The sequence below is a fragment of the Alosa pseudoharengus genome, unplaced genomic scaffold (genome assembly GCF_046254945.1).
Source record: "Alosa pseudoharengus isolate Yale_2024_CS ecotype anadromous, Long Island Sound unplaced genomic scaffold, YU_APseudo_1.1 YU_APseudo_1.1_scf_20, whole genome shotgun sequence".
NCBI lineage: Eukaryota > Metazoa > Chordata > Actinopteri > Clupeiformes > Clupeidae > Alosa > Alosa pseudoharengus.
The window spans coordinates 29,351,963-29,360,838 of record NW_027468664.1 but is presented as its reverse complement, the minus strand read 5'-3'; the positions used below and the strand labels follow the sequence as shown (position 1 = coordinate 29,360,838).

The following is an 8,876-nucleotide window of genomic DNA, read 5'->3' as shown; positions in this document are numbered from 1 at the left end:
ACATATACAATACATTGTGCATACAGTGGCTATAAGAAGAGGTGTGTCTGATTAGTCCCATATAGGATAACTATTCTGCATTGGTTTGGAGTCATAGGTCACATGATGTCAAAGCTATTGACAAAAAAGACTATGAAGGTAATTCAGAATGTACTTACGGTCCCTAAGTAGGTCGGCTGGGAGCAAGTAGACAGGCCATCTGTTTGTACACTGTCTGCAAACCCGGGGTGAGACTGGCCGCATTAAAAAAAATTGAATATCTGTCGAATATCAAATATCAAACTAACTTCACCTCGGTCTACAACGACATGTGGACCGTTTAATGTGTCTCCTGACAGTATTTACGTTGAAAATACATATGCCAGTGTATTAGCCTAGGCTACTATCAGACTAAGTTTTGTTGTGTTAATCATATTTATTGTAACATTATAACAAAATTCTGAACATGAATAGGCCTAGCATATTTTCAGAGAACAGACATTTTCAATCACGTGACTTGGTGGTCTACAATAATAGCCTATAATTTGATCACACAACATTATGCACATCAGAGTTATTGCATTACACACATTCAGGGTTGGTTCCCCAAGACATAGGCTACACCAACAGTTACCGCCCACTACCGCCGTCCGAAAATGATGTTATAGCACTAAGCGGTCGCTAGAGGGGGCACTTGGACAACATACCCACACTAATAGCCAGTAAATTCAGCGACAATATTTTCCTTCTCTCACCCTAGGCGGAGGCGTCAGAATGCAGGCAGCAACTGCTAGCACCCCTCCCCGCTGTAACCATCGTCACCATCCGCTCGCCCGAACGAACGGAAAGCTGTAGCCTGGTCTAAAGGCGTCAGTTAAAGCTGTCCCCGAGTCGTTGTTTGAGGTTGTGGGGAATATTTTAGGAACTTTGAAAAAGCACGTCCCTTGTTTATCGTTATTCGCAGTGGCGAGAAGCTGTTTGAAAGATCAACAGCGAGACGACAGACAAAACCAACTGTGTTTGCGGTAGGCTAAGTGGAAAGACACGGCATCCGGCCTCTGAGTCGACACCGAGGGCTGGGACTCGGGTCGAACCAGCGATAACCGTTTCTGGTAAGTGCACTTTTATTATGTCGGTTAACATTGTGTCCCAATTGTTACTATGCGGTGTAAAACATGAAACGAGCGGGTGCAATGTAGCATTATGGAAGCACTGAGACGACACAAGGAAGCATTTTGTAACCTGTTTGTCACATATTACTAGTGGCTCTCGACTCGCTCTGGGGCTACACATTTTAGACACACTGTTTAAACAGTTCGTTAAACAGCACTGGGCGAAGCTAATCCACTGTTTGTCTTAGTTCATACAGAAACGGTCTGTTTGTTTTATAAACTCGAGGTAAAGCGACTGTTTGAACACGAAAAAAGTCAAACCGCCACGCTCAGTTTTGTTTGGGAAGGGTACAAGTTTTCCCTTGGTCTAAGCGTGATTGTTTCCGCCAGATCAATGTATGCGCACACAGAATGGCTATGCTGTGTTAGGGGGTGGTGGTAGGCTATGTGAGCACAACGTGACACAATGTGAAAACAACATGTATGATGGACCTATTGGTTCGAAAGTGCTGTGTCAAGTGAAACAGTGGTGAACAGCGTTTAGGCCAGTGTTGCTATCCTAATTTAAAACGCCGACATATCTGTACACACAGCATGAGTGTTTGGTAGGCTAATTCTGTACGTTAACAAGGCAGAGGCAAGCGAAGAGTTCGGTGTTGTATACAAATTGGTTTAGCTATTAGCCTACTCATGAGTCAGTTTGGAGTAGGCTATCCTTCCATGAATTGTCATGTAGCCCAGTATGCACTGCAACCTCCTTATTTGTAGCAAAAAATGAATTGATACCTAAACGCTGTGTGTTTAAACTATCATATTCAAGGTGCATGACGTATCTCCGCACTGAAACAATATCACGGTAGAATTGGTGGAAATGGTTCGTTACCAGGCGCAGCCTCACAAACCATGCGCCAGGTCTCCCCTGCAGGCCCGTGCACACCGACACACGAACATAGGCTACGCACTAACGTTACAATAAGTACAGCGTTCTCATAATCTTAGTTTTGTTTCTGTGTTTGTCCTGTAAAGAGATAAGAGATACCTTGAAGATCAGATCGCTCTCAAGTGGAAGGATATAGCATCAATATTTTAAGTAGCCTAGCCTACGTGCGCCAGTATTACAGTGAGAATCTGTTGCTATATGGCAATGGTGGTGTGAGTTCTCTCTCTCTCTCTCTCTCTCTGTATCTAAAGGAGAGAGAGAGATGTAATGGGAACAAGAGAGGCACAATTATGTCATGTAAGTTGATATTCTCCCTGATGCCTTCAGTTGTTGCGAAGTCCCCATGTGTGTGTGTGTGTGTGTGTGTGTGTTAGACCATCAGATCTGTTGCAAAAGAAGGCCGAGCCGGCCTCCGCAGCTTGTCTCGTGCCTCTCGTGTCTGTAGCCTATATTGGACACACGTTTGTGAGTGTGTATCAGTCCCCGGTGCAAGCGTGGGCCGATGGCCAAGATCACTGGGGGTTGGCAGGGCTGCTGCTGCTGCTCATGTTGTGGAGGACACCCCTCTCCCCCCTCCAAACCCGACCCAAGTTAGGCTCCCATATGTGTGGAAACAGGGGTGCGTTCACCACACACACACACACACACACAGGGGTGCGTTCACTGGCAGTGTCCCCTGTGTGTGAAAACAGGGGAACGTTCACGACTCCAGATAAACACACACACACAGACACAGAGGTGCGTTCATTAACTGGCGCTCTGCCGTCCACTCACTCTGCTGACCCAGATCTGGAGCTGTTGGAGTTGGGCTTGAGCCCCACGTGCACTCCACACAGCACTCTCTGTCAGGAGAGCCAGTTTGTATACCCTGTGTGTGTGTGTGTGTGTGTGTGTGTTGTAATTGGAATCAATGTCGTGTGTGTGTGTGTGTGTGTGTGTGTGTGTGTGTTTTGTAATTGGAGTAAATGTATTGTGTGTGTGTGTGTGTTTGATTGAGGGATTTTGGGGGTTATTGGAGACTGTTCTAAGTCCCACTGCTCACTTGTTTATGGCTAATATCTAAAGAAGATGTTCACCAATTATAAGTGCTCTATTTATATGTGTGCGTGTTCTACATCAGTTGTGTGCTATGGTGTGGAGTCCTCACACAATAGAGGCATGCTTCAGTCAGACAAAGAATTCACAGTGTGTGAGAGAGAGAGTGTGAGTGAGAGAATATGCAAGGGAGAGTGTGTGTGTGTGTGTGTGTGTGTGTGTGTGTGTGTGTGTGTGTGTGTGTGTGAGTGAGAATATGTCTTTGTGCCCATTTCTTTGTGTTGTCTGTCCCACTGGATCATGCTGGTTTAGCGTGGCCCATAGCTATGGAGGTGTGTGTGTGTGTGTGTGTGTGTGTGTGTGTGTGTGTGTGTGTGTGTGTGTGTGTGTGTGTGTGTGTGTGTGTGTGTGTGTGTGTGTTGCCTGTCCCACTGGTGGATCGTGCTGGTTCAGCGCTGCCCGTAGCGATGGATGCCGCGTGTCATACTGCCTCTCCATCCAGCCCACTCTCTCTCTCTCTCTCTCTCTCACACACACACACACACACACACACACACACACACACACACACACACACACACACTCACTCTGCCTTCTTCTCCATCTCTGTCAGCCATCTCTCTGACACACTGGATCTCTGCTCTCATCCTTGTATTCCCAATGTCTTCACTCTTCCCCTCTCTCATCTTTTTCTTTTCCTCCTCCTTCTCATTCTTCCTCTTTCTTTTCATCCTTCTCATTCTACCTATATCTGCCTCTTCCTCCTCTCAACCCATCATTGCTCTTTCTCTTCTCTTCCTTTCTTTCTCTTCACTCTCTCCATCTCTCTCATGTGCTCCATTTTTTACCCCTCCTTCTCATTCTTCCTCTCTTCCATCTCTCTATTCATCCTCTCTTTCCCTTTAATCCCTTTCTCCCCCCCCTCTCTCTCACTCTCCCTTTCTCCCCCTGTCTTTTCCCTCCTTTATAGTGTGATGTAGATGAACTCTTTTTGCATCTTTATCATCATATTTAACAGTGCAGTTCTGCTCATTTGTTTTGTCTGTTTTTGTTGTTGTTTATTGTTGTTTTTTTGTGCCACACACCCCCTGCATGCACTGTGCACTGTCTGTGCCTTCCTCTAGCACATGCACAGATCATTTCTAGAATCCTGCACACCACAGAAGGGCTATTGAAGTCACATTACCGCAATTGAGCCCAAGGACTCTACATCTAGTCAAGTTTGTTTTTGATGATATTATTGGAGTAAATGTATTTGATCTATGGTTTATATTCTATTAAAGTTTAGCTATTCAATACTAAATCAAAATGTGTTTATTGGAGTAAATGTATTTGATCTATGGTTTATATTCTATTAAAGTTTAGCTATTCAATACTAAATCAAAATGTGTTTATACAGTAGCTAGCTAGTCAGTAAATCAGATTTGCTAGCCAAGTTATTCCAATTTAGAATATATCAAATTGTCATAATTTCCAAAATGTCCCATCTTAACCTCCCATAGAAAGTTTCTGGAAATTTACCGGATTTTTTCCCACCCCTTTCGCAACCCTCATATAAACGTATATATCTTGCACAATGGATTCATGTGTCTTTGATTTTTTTATTGTTTAATAACACATGATGCGGCTTATTGTTTGAATGGTCTGCCACCAGCCAAAGGCTAATTCATTGGATGCTTTTGTAATAAAGATGTACATGTTTCTTGTGTCATTTGAGCCTTTTTGGATAAGTTTATCCTCATTTCTTACTTTGCCGTTACCCTGCCGTCATCTTCTCCTCTCTCCCTTCTCTGTCTTTGGTGTGAACACACAGCTGCCAAAAACCCGACAGAGCACTAGCAAAGCATATTGGACAGGGTGACTAGATGCTTAGACAAACGACTATTGGTTGTGAAGAACACCACCAGACACACACACACAGTCTGTAGGACTTTCTTTGTCTCTTTGGGTGTCTTTGATGGGGATTACCTCTCTCTGGAGACGGCGCTCTCTGGCTGTCTGAGGAAAGGAGAGCGTGTGTGTGTGTGTGTGTGTGTGTGTGTGTGTGTGTGTGTGTGTGTGTGTGTGTGTGTGTGTGTGTGTGTGTGTGTGTGTGTGTGTGTGTGTGTGTGTGTGTGTGTGCTCTGAACTCACTATCCCTCTCTGCATCCTTTGTGTGAACATCTTCGCTCATCTTCTGTGTAGTGTGGGTTTGGCAATCCTGTACCCAGTCTTACAGCAAATCTCTCTCTCCCTCTCTCTCCCTCTCCCTCTCTCTCTCTCCCTCTCTCTCTCCCCCCTCTCTCTCTCTCCCTCTCTCCCCCCCTCTCTCTCCCCCCCTCTCTCTCCCTCTTTCTCTCTCCCCCTCTCCCCCTCTCTCTCTCCCTCTTTCTCTCTCCCCCCTCTGTGTGTGGGCTCTGCTCAGATGCAGTAGTGGTGCTGTTGTGGTGTGATGGGTTTTTGCCATTCTCTGTCACAGGGTCAGAACTGGCAGCCTTGCACTCACTCGCCCCACTAGCCAGACCACACACACACACACACACATTCATAAGACATTCATACATATAAACTGGTATGTGTGTGTTTGCGTGCGTATCTCTTGCTTGAGTGTAATGTTTTCTTTGTGTGGTGTTGACAATGGTGAGGATGGGTGTACATGTGTATAGTGGTGGTGTCTAATCACGGTCCCTCGCTCTATGGCATTCAGTGACATATTTATTTTTTGCTGTCCAAGTAAGACAGTCAGTACTTCCTGTTCTCCCAGGTTTCTGAACTCCGGGATTAGGTTATTTCTCTCTCTGTCTTTCTCTCTCTCTCTCTCTCTCTCTCTCTCTCTCTCTCTCTCTCTCTCTCTCTCTCTCTCTTCTTTCTCTCTCAAATCAAATCAAATGGTGCTTTATTGGCATGAATGAATAAAGCCGTATAACATGCTAATGGTCAACTTTATACAACTGGTATAGAGATAAAATTAAATAATGAAAGGAATATTAATATTAATAATAAAAAGGTAAATGGTATTAAAAGGACAGCAATAGCTTCAGCCAGGGCTCCAAACTGCGACCAATTTAGTCGCATATGCGACCTAATTTTTCAAAAGTGCGACTAAAAAAAATCGGAGGTCGCACCGGTGCGACCAACTATTCGAGAGAGGAAAAAGTGTCCGCATTGAAACTCTACCTTTGGTTCAATAACAGACACATATTTGGCCAATATCGTGGTTTAAACAAATCACAGATAGTGAAGGGCGGGACCTCCCCTCTGATTGGCCGTGGCCCAGTGCCTGTGCGTACATTTGAAAATGTGTGTGCTGTAGAGAGAGAGAGGTCAGAGACCCGTCAGATAAACAGAGTGGATGTAGTTGCATTACAGTGTGGTCACATAGGCCGAGATAAATGTCCCCTCTCCCCACTGCCTTTCGGCGGCTGGCAGCAGCAAACCGATCAGACGAGCCCGAGATGATGATCAAGTTTATCGTTGCCTACGATAGGCCTAGTGAAACTTCTCTTCACCAAGTTCAGTCCGAAATAATTATTCACCAGAAAAATAGTTTGAACGTAAACCCGACGTAGCCTACAGGAATGCCACTTGCGCCAAATTTATAGCAGTCATTGCAGATTAAAAGACGTCTTAAAATTTCGAACAATATACAAGGCCTTCTCGAACGACAGAGAGATATCGCCGAAAAGGAGTGCGGCAGTTACATGCAGGGAGTAACCCGGTTTTCAACAGCAATATTCGTTTTGCGCGCGAGTTGTGTAAACTCATTCTGATGGCATCAATCAATTTAATCCGATATTTGGCGCAAACCGAATATCGCTGCTACATTTAAAGCCCGAATATTCCTGCATGTATAACTGTGGTCATTGTGTACGGTGAATTGAATGGACACATTTAGATCGAGCATGGCAAGTCATTGCAATAGCCTATAAAAATAGGCCTACCATTTCGTTACTGCATTAACCATAGTGATGTTCTTATTGAAAATTTAAAAATACTAAAATTAAAAAGTTAATTTCATTGTGGGGCTGTCAAATGATTATTGCAATCATCATTGCAAAATCACATAAAAATCCCCCAGGCTACTTGGAACATCTTTTTGAATTGTGCTCAAATACATTTCTATGGAAGATGCTAGCATGGCGAACTGGTTTAGCCAAGGCCTAAAGATCATGAAGGATAGTATGTAAGACATTGAGCCATGAGCACTTAAAGCACCAACTGTTCATTAAGTTACTTTTCTCGTAGAATTGTAAATCATAGGTCATAGGATAGGGCTGGGACAACACGTCGACGTAATCGATGACATCGACGCAAAAAATACGTCGACGCAAAATATGAGCATCGATTCGTCAAGCATAATGTGTGCTGCTAAATATTTTTAATTTTACACCTTCAGTGTTTTCCATACATTGACTAATCTGTGGCTGGGCACCACGAAATCAAAACCGGCCACCACACATTGATGTTCTATGTTGTAGGCCTACTATTTAAATTAAAGATAAGATAAAATAATTTCATTGAGCTGCACTTTTTACTCACACAGCCTTTCCTCGCCCGCCCGGGGCCTGTACTACGAAGCGGGGTTACTGGCTTATCTGGGTAACTTCGAGAGTAACTTGATCACGTGTGGCGTAACTTCCCGATTAACCCGTACTACGAAAGGTGGATAGGTTTTAACCGAGGTATGCTGCCATGGCAATTTACGCTGCATCTCAAACCTGCTCCGACCAGGTTATGTTCTTGGTTAACCCGAGGTTTCTGTTAACCACACCCTTTATAAGTACCACTCCTCCACTAACAATTTCTCCCGAGACATGTCGGCGTACCTGGATGATCCATACGACATTGGAGCGCAAATCGTGAGGGACTCTCTTCGCAGGGCGAGGGGTTTTAGAGACCGCCAGAAAAATATATATAGCCTACCCGGACGATATTCTCTATGAAGATATAGATTGTCAGCCGAGGGAATTCGTTATCTTTGTCAGATGATCTAGGAAGACGTCTCATAGCAATGCCCGTACGTGGACATTCATGTATTCCATTGGTGATGCTGAACATCTGAGCAAGAATAGTCTACTGTATGTCCAAAAATAAATCGGACATAGGCCTACAGTATGCTGAACATCTGAGCAAGAATAAATCGGACATATAGTAGGCCTAATAAATTAAAATCACCATTTTTACAAACGTATTTAATTGAATGTCATATTACTGTACCCTGCACATAAAGGCTACACATTTCCACAGCACCAGAATCCGACCGAATGCCTTCCTCAACCCCCTCCATAATCGGCCTTCCACTATTATTTGCGATGGCCAACTCCTCTGCTGTAAAACACTCTGGTGCCTTACAGTATAGTGTTCAAAGACACCTTTTTCTTGTTAGCTGTAAAACAGAGGCCAAGTGAAGGCTATAAGCATAGGCCTACATGTTTTCATAGAAATAATAATGCAAGCTATGACTATATAAACCACTATTCTGAATAATGTGTTTGTGTTTCATTTTCACCTGCTGCCATGTGCGTTTGGCAATGGTGTTGCATCTGATATGTTCACAGGATTAGGCATACACTAAATCAGTCAATGGGGCTACTTAAACATTCAATTATCCTTATTACTGTAATCTATATGCCCACTTCTAAATTGTGTTGCATCTGTAGGCATTTCTATGAACTCAAAATAAATAAGCAATTTAATTATTTAAACTCATTAAATACATTCCGCAAGCTATTAATCCTCCGTATTTGAAGAACATGTGGACATAAAACTTTACTTTTAGGCATTTAGGCTACCCGATCTGCAATACGTTGCCAACAGCCTTGCCTTGCTTT

At 43.8% G+C, this 8,876-nt stretch overlaps 1 protein-coding gene across 1 annotated transcript in view; it reads left to right on the top strand.

Annotated features, from left to right (window-relative positions):
* The first annotated feature begins 781 nt into the window (after positions 1–781).
* Positions 782–8,876, top strand: part of cdk17 (cyclin dependent kinase 17) — a 78,208-nt gene continuing 70,113 nt past the window's right edge. The window contains exon 1 of the mRNA XM_076297028.1: positions 782–1,091. The gene's annotated coding sequence lies outside the window, so the exon portion shown is untranslated. The remainder of the gene's footprint in view (positions 1,092–8,876) is intronic.